The following is an 8,761-nucleotide window of genomic DNA, read 5'->3' as shown; positions in this document are numbered from 1 at the left end:
GCAAGTGGTTAAAGGTCCTCGCCTTGCACGCCCGGGATCCCATATGGGCGCCGGTTCTAATCCCAGCAGCCCCGCTTCCCTTCCAGCTCCCTGCCTGTGGCCTGGGAAAGCAGTCGAGGACAGCCCTAAAGCTTTGGGAACCTGCACCCGCGTGGGAGACCCGGAAGAGGCTCCTGGCTTCGGATCGGCATAGTATCGGCCCGTTGCGCTCACTTGGGGAGTGAATCATCGGACGGAAGATCTTCCTCTCTGTCTCTCCTCTCTGCATATCTGCCTTTCCAATGAAAAAATAATAAAAATAAATCTTTAAAAAAAAAATTAAAAAAAAAATACTATGTCAATTAATTCCATAACGTTGTATAGTGATGCTGATGTTTTGTTGGGGATTTTAACTGACCAGAACTTTACTCTGTTAGCTCTACCTTCAGACCAGAGAAGGTCTCCCCAAGAGGCCACTGAACTTATCTGGACAATAAGATGCTGGACTTTATGCTAGGTATATGCTTGCAATGAAGGAATCTCAACTGAACTTGAGCTGCGGTTATGCAGCAAGGTGGAGGAATCCACTATGGGGGGAGGGGTGTGGGGGGGTGGGGGGAATCCCCAGTGCCTATAAAACTGTATCACATAATAAAATGTTAATAGCAATTTTAAAAAATGCATTGTAAAGTGCTTATAAAGTTCAGACAAAACGTTTGAGCATAAAGCAGGAGTTGGTGCAATCTGGGAGTTTATGATAAAGTTATCAGGGTTCTGATTTCATGAAATGTCTTTCCAGCATTGTAATCTTCGTAGGAGTATAGGTATGTTGGTTTCTTGTTTAGTGGTAATGAAGAAGAAGTAAAGGATGTGGAAATTAGTACCACAAACATACCAGTGATCAGAAAATTAGATATTGAAAAAAATAAAAATGTTTGGTGTCATCTAAAAAAAAAAAAAAAAGAAGTACAGAAAGATGCTCAGAGTCCTAGATAAATGAAAGCTGTCTGCTGTGTTATGACTGACAGGCTCTCTGCCTCCAGCACTTCTGAACACTTCATGAGGCATTTGTGATAGGATTTTTTTAAATTAGGTTTATTTAATTTATTGGAAAGTCAGATGTACAGAGATGAGGAGAGACAGAGAGGAAGATCTTCCATTGGATGATTCACTCCCCAAGTGGCTGCAATGGCAGGTGCTGCACCAATCTGAAGCCAGGAGGCAGGAACTTCTTTCCAGGTCTCCCACATGAACGCAGGGTCCCAAGGCTTTGGGCCGTCCTTGACTGCTTTCCCATGCCACAAGCAGGGAGCTTGATGGGAAGTGGAGCTGCTGGGATTAGAACATGTTTAAAGACAAGGACTTTAACCATTATGCTATCGTGCCGGGCCCTGATAGGATCTTTAAAAACAGGCATTACTTGGAATTGAGCATCCTAATCATTTAACCACACAGTTCAGTAGTGCTGACTGTAGACACGCTGTGTTGTGCACTAATCTCCATGTCCTCCTGCGAAACCAAACCCTATGTCCACTACACAACTACCCACTTTGCCTTCCCCTGAGTCCCTGCAGCTACTCTGTTTCTATGTGTAGGAATCTGGCTCTCCTGCTAAGTGCAGTCAGACATCATTTGTCTTTTAGGACTTGCTTTTTTCCACTTGCCATGTCTTCCAGGTTCATCCATGCCATAGCCTATGTCAGAATTTCCTTCCCTCTTCAGGCTGAATAATATCACCTTGTGTGTGTATTACCACATTTGTTTACCCATGTGTCTGTCAAGGACATTTGGGTTACTTCCACATCCTGGAAACTGTGAAAAGTATCACTCCTTGGTCTTTTGGCTAACATCAAGTGGAAACTGTGAAAAGTTCTGCTATGAACATGGAGGTACAAATGACTCTGTAAGGCCCTGCTTTTAGGTCCAGCCCAATACTTGTGTGCACACATCAGGATTCCATATGAGAACAGTTCATATCCTAGCTGCTCTACTTCTGAGCCAGCTCCCTGCTTGTGGCCTGGGAAAGCAGTCGAGGACGGCCCACAGCTTTGGGACCCTGCACCTGCGTGGGAGACCTGGACGAGGGTCCTGGCTCCTGGCTTAGTATTGGCTCAGTTCCAGCTGTTGCCGCCGCATGGGGCATGAATCAGCGGATGGAAGATCTTCCTCCCTATCTCTCCTCCTCTCTGTATATCTGACTTTCCAATAAAAATAAATAAATATTTTTTAAAAAGTGGTTCAAAGACTTGAATATGTCATTCTTCAGAGAATATACATAAGTAGTCAACAAGCCTAGGAAAAGAGATTAAACATTGGGGCGGGCAGGGTGGCTCAATAGATTAATCCTGCAGAGCCAGCATCCTGTATGGATACTTGTTCAAATCCCAACTACTCCATTTTCAATATAGTTCCCTCTTTATGGCCTGGAAAAGCAGCAGAGGACAGCTTGAGTCCTTGAGACCCTGAAAGTATGTGAAAGACTCCTGGCTCCTAGCTTTGCAATCCAGCCATTGCAGCCATTTTGGGAGTGAACTAGCTGATGGAGATCTTTGACTGTAGATCTACCTTTCAAATACAAATAAATAAATCTTAAAATAACAATATTAAGAGAACCGGATGGGAAGAGGGGCCACTGGGACACAAACTGGTGTCCATATAGAATCCTGATACATGCAAGGCAAAGACTTTAGCCACTAGGCTACTGCGCCAGGCCCACATTTAAGTTTTTGATATATGCTGGCTACTATCCAGATACTATGCAAAGATATATTAATACAAGTGTATTGCATCTGTACAAAGATATCAGATTATGGTCCAACCTGACTTCTATGTGCATGAATATCCACGTATCCATGAATAGCTCCACGTATTGAAAAGGCTGTTCTTTCCCCTTGTCTAAGCTTAGACTTTCTGGCCAATTCTCCTGTTAGACATACTATCTAGCCTATGCCAGCACCATAGTGTCTTGGTGCTTGAAACTGTGTAGGAAGTTTGGAAATCAGGAAATGGGATCCCTCTGATTTGTTCTTTTTCAAAATTGCTTTAGCCATTCTGGGTCTCTTTGATGTCCACATGGATTTAGGCACAGGTTGTAAATTTCTGCAAAAAGCCCAGCTGGAATTTTGACAGAGATCAAGTTACATCTATAGATCAGTGCAGGGAGTGTGGCACTCTGAAAATATCCAGTCCGCTGGTTGTTGAACATGGAATTTCTTTCCAAATATTCAGGTTTTTATGGTTTCTAGTTCCAGCGTTGTGATGAGGTGAATAGAATTCAAGTCTTCCCCCCAAAGACCAATATTGGCTCTCCAAACTATTAACAAATCATAAATGGTGAGTGAATTAAGGGTGAGAATTTAGTCCAGTTATAGGGTCTGACCTTAGAGCCTTTGGAAAGTGATTAGATGAGGCTGTCAGAGGAGCTCCTGTGACCAGATGATGGTGGCTTTGTGAAGACAAGCAGCACTGGTGTAGGGGCTGAACGTGCTCCCAGGCTCGCCAGGCTGGAGCACCTCTGCTGGTGCTCCCCATTCTCTGTGACCCTCCAAAACCATGAGGCAAAATAAGCCTTCCTTCATAAGTAGCCTGCATCAGGGTGTATGCAAATCTTTTACCTCTTTTGCTGAATTTAATCCTCCATATTTTATTCTTGTTGATGTAATTTTGAATGGACTCATATTCTTAGATTCTTTTTTTTTGTATTTATTCACTGCTAGCATATAGAATGACGAATAATTTTTGTATATTGATCTGGTGTCCTAAAACTTACTAAACTCATTTGTTAGGGTTAGTGTTTCCATGGATTTCTTAGGATTTTATATATATATACATATATATATATATATAATTTATATAATCTGTGAATAGAAGCAGCTTTACTTTTTACTTTCCTATATAAATGCCTTTTTTTAAATTTTGCTTTGTTTATTTAAAAGACAAGAAGTGGGGCCCAGTGCGGTAGCCTAGTGGCTAAAGTCCTTGCCTTGCACACACCAGGATCCCATATGGCTGCTGGTTCTAATCCCAGCAACCCACTCCTCATCTAGCTCCATGCTCATGGCTTGGGGAAGTCATCAAGGATGGCCCAAAGCCTTGGGACCCCACACCCACAGGAGAGACCCAGAAGAGGCTCCTGGGTCCAGCTTCCGATCGCTCAGTTCTGGCCATTTCAGCCACTTGGGGAGTGAATCAGCAGACAGAAGATCTTCCTCTGAGTCTCTCTTCTTCTCTGTATATCTGACTTTCCAATAAAAATAAGCAAACCTTTAAAAGAGAGAGAGGGATGTTTTCCATTCATTGCTTCACTCTCCAAATGGCTACTACGGCCAGGACTGGGCAGGCCAAAGGCGAGGGCCAGAAGCTTCATCCAGGTTTCCCACATGGGTCTAGGGGCTCAAGCACTTGGACCATCTTCTACTGCTTTTCCAATCAATTACCAGGGAACTGGATTGGAAGTAGAGCAGCTGGGATTCAAACCAGTGCTCATATGAGACGCTAGCACTCATAGCCCCAGCCCCATGAATGTACCTTTTTTCTTTTTTAAGGTTTATTTATTCTATTTAAAAGACAGAGTTACAGAGAGACAGAGAGATCGGCCATCTACCTGATCACTTACCAGATGGTCACAATGGCCGGAACTGTGCCAGGTCAAAGCCAGGAGCCTCATCCAGCTCCCCCACACGGGTAACAGGGGTCCAAACACTTGGTCGGTTTTCTGCTGATTTTCCCAGGCACATCAGCAGGGAGCTGGATGGGAGGTGGAGCATTTGGGACACAAACCAGTACCTATATAGGATGCCAGAGTCCTAAGTGGCAGTCTAACATGCCATGCCACACACTTGCTGGCTAAATGGCTTTTCAAATTTCTTTTTCTCCACTAATACCCCTAGCTACAACCTATAGATGTTGAATAAACACGGGAGTGGGAGTAAATATCTTTGCTCTATTTGTGATCTTAGAATGAAAGTATTCTATCACTGAATATGATATTTTGAGGATTTTTACTTATATCTTCCATCAAGTTTTAGGTTAAAGAAATTCTCTTCCATTCCTTTTGTGTAAAGTATTTTGCTTGAAAGGTTACATTTTGCCAAATGATTTTTCAGCCTCAGTTGAGATAATCCTGTGATTTCTGCCCCTTTTCCCAGGAATATGGTACAGATGAGCAATTTTTACATATTAAATCAATGTCTGTTCCTGGATTAAATCCTACTTGATCAATACTTTTTAAGGATTTATTTTATTTTTATTTGAAAGTCAGATTTACAGAGGAGGAGAGACAGAGAAAGATTTTCCATCCTCTTGTCACTTCCCAAATGGCTGCAACAGCCAGACCTGAGCTTATCTGAAGCCAGGAGCTTCATCTCCCACAACGAGGCAAAGGCCCAAGCACTGAAGTCACCACTCCTGCCTCTCCCCAGTCTGCAGTAACAGGAAGTTGAAATCAGGCTCTGTAGCCGGGATTGCAACTCCTGGACTCTGATGTGGGACCAGGGCATCTTACCCGACAGACTAAACATCCACCCCTCCCACCCACTCCCCAGACTACTCTTCTATCTTCAGTTTCCATTAGCTTTGCTCTAATCTTAACTTAAATTTTTTTTAAATATTTATTTATTTTAGGGCCTGGCACAGTAGCCTAGTGGCTAAAGTCCTTGCCTTACATGCACCAGGATCCCAGATAGGCATTGGTTCGAGTCCCAGCTGCTCCACTGCCCATCCAACTCTCTGTGACTTGAAAGCCTTTGAGGATGGTCCAAAGCCTTGGGACCCTGCACCCACATTGGAGACCCAGAAGAAGCCCCTGCCTCCTGGCTTCAGATCATCTCACTTCAGCTCTGGCCGTTGTAGCCACTTAGGGAGTGAACCAGCGGATAAATGACTTCTCTTCCTGTCTCTCCTTGTCTCTCTAAATCTGACTTTCCAATAAATAAACAATAATCTTTTAAAATAATCATTTTTTAAATGTATTTATTTCTATTGGAAAGGCAGATATATGAAGAGAAGCTCTGGTTCACTCCCCTATTGGCCGCAATGGCCAGAGTTGAGCTGAGCTGATACAAAGCCAGGAGCCAGGAGCTCCTTCTGGGTCTCTCACACAGGTGCAGGGTTCCAAGGCTTTGGGTCATCCTCGATTCCTTTCCCAGGCCACAAGTAGGGAACTGGATGGGAAGTGGAGCAGCCAGAATGTGAACCTGTGAGCATATGGGATCCTGGAGTGTGCAAGGCAAGGATTTAACCACTGAACTACAGACATGGGCCCTCTAACCTTTATTATTCTCTTCCTTCTGCAATTTTTGTGTTTATTTTGATCTTTTAACTGTTGTTTTATGAAGGTGTTAGATTATTAGTTTAAAATCTTTCTTCCTTTTAAAATAAGCATTTGAAGTTCTTTTTTCTCCACTCACTGTTTTAACTACATCTCTTAAGTTCTGGTATTTAATGTTTTCATTTCATTCATTTTAAAGAATTTTGTTAACTCTCCTTGTGATTTATTATTTGACTCATTGGATATTTAGGGGTGTATTAATTTCCACATATTTGAGAATTTCCTAACTTTGCTTTGCTTATTAATTTCTACTATAGTTCCATTGAGGTCAGAAAACATGCCTTGTGTTATTTCAATTATTTTAAACTGTTGTCCTTCTTATGGTTCAACTTACAGCATTCCGCATGGCCTTGAGAAAAATACATACACCCCTGTTATTTGTGGAGAGCACCTTGCAGCTGGGGCTCAGTGTTGTTCAAGCTCTCTACTTCCCTGTTGACCTTCTGCCTAGTTATTCCATATGCTACACAGACATAAGAGAGCATTGAACTCCTCAAATGCGAATGTTGGATGATGTAATCCTCTCCCCATTTCTTCCAGTGTTTCTGTATTTGGAATTCTGTGGATAGTTGTATTTGAGTTTATAATTGTCATCTTTCTGACAAATTGACCCTTTCGTTATTAGTTTTAAAATCTCTCTTTTTCAGAACAACAAGGAAAGCTTAGAATCAGACAGCAAACGGTCAGCATGGATTCACCTATACCTTACTAGGTGGGACACAAAGATTAGTTACTCCTTACTAGGGTATTGAAGATTTCTCTGCACACCTCTCCTAAAACTGTTCTGCACCTCAACTGTTGCCATATGTCTTGTTAGAGTTATAAGCCAGTCTAGATAACCCAAAAAACAGCCAGGTTTAGCATAATCATGCTTCAACACTATAAAATGCTAAATACGATAATGAAAAGCTGAATAGTAATCCATAGCCATTTTAAAGTGTACAGAACCCAGTTGTATATAAACTAAAATTGAAATGTCAATGAAGAAGTCACAAGACGTGGTTAAGAAATTGCATTTTTTTAACATACTGGTTACTCAATACTATGTCAATTAATTCCATAACATTATAAATTGTTGCTGATGTTATGTTGGGGCTTTTAATGGATCAAGATGATACTCTGATGGCTCTACCTTCAGACCAGAGATGGTCTCCCCAAGAAGCCGTTGAACTTATCTGGACAATAAGATGCTGGACTCCATGCTTGGTATATGCTTGCAATGAAAGAACCTCAACTGAACTTGAACTGTGGTAATGCAACAAGGTGGAGGAATCCACCATGGGGGGAGGGTATGGGGAGGGGTGGAGGGAATCCCAGTGCCTATAAAACTGTGCCATATAATGCAATGTACTTAATAATAATTTTAAAAATCTCTCTTTTTAACAGTTTTGGTTTTACCTTCTCTCTGGGATCATGACAGCCACTCTGGCTCTCCTTTAGTTACTGTCTGTGTGACCCAGCTTCGTCCAGTTTTCTAACATTGACCATTGTGTGTCTATCAGTACGGAGCACGGCTCATGCAGACAGCACGGAGCTGCATAGCGATTTGTTTTTAATGTGTCGGAATCACTCCTCTTTCTCTCCCTCATAGTACCGTAGAGCCTTTTTATTTCTATTTTATTTGAAAGGCAGAGTGCTGATTCACTCCCTCAAATATTTCCAACAACCAAGGCTGGGCCAGGTGAAAACTAGCAGCCAGGAACTCTACTCAGGTCTGCTGTGTGCACCATCTTTGCTTTCTCAGGCACATAAGCAGGAGCTGAATCGAAAGTGAGCAGCTGGGACTCAAATTGGAGCTCATGTAAGATGCTGGTGTTGTTGCAGGCATCTGCTTAATGTGCTGTTCTACAATGCTGATGCTGTTTATCAATTACAATCTAGCTCTAATTGATATCAATTAGGTCTCCGTAGTGTTCAAAACATGGTTTCAGCAGTCTCACTCGCTGTTCTACTCTTTGGGCTGTTATAGTCATATAAATTATAACTTTCTACATCATAAGCCCATCAGCCTAATTTTATAACTATTATTTTCAGTTATTTGGCAAAAGAAAAGAGCAGTAATATAAATATATTTATAATGTGTTTTATAGTTGTCTTTACAGTAACTCTTATTGGCACTCACTTCTTCAATGAGTTCATGTTACTGTTTAGATTCCTTTGATCTAAACCTAAAAGGCAACCATTAGTATTCTTTAGGGCAGACCTGTTAATGATAAATTCTCTGTTTGCATTGACTGCGGAATTCCTTAAATTCCTTCATTTTTGATGTACAGTTTTTCTAGTTACAGAATTTATGTAGACAACCTTTCACTTTCACATTTTTTTACAAAGATGATATATTCTTTTTTAAAAAAAATAGATTTATTTTTCTTGTAAAGGCAGATTTACGGAGAGAATAATAGAGAGAAAGATCTTCCAATTACTGGTTCACTCCGTTACTGGCTGCAACAGCTG

The sequence above is a fragment of the Ochotona curzoniae genome, unplaced genomic scaffold (genome assembly GCF_017591425.1).
Source record: "Ochotona curzoniae isolate NIBS_2020 unplaced genomic scaffold, NIBS_Ocur_1.0 scaffold_3223, whole genome shotgun sequence".
Classification (NCBI taxonomy): Eukaryota; Metazoa; Chordata; class Mammalia; order Lagomorpha; family Ochotonidae; genus Ochotona; species Ochotona curzoniae.
This window is presented reverse-complemented; position numbering follows the sequence as displayed.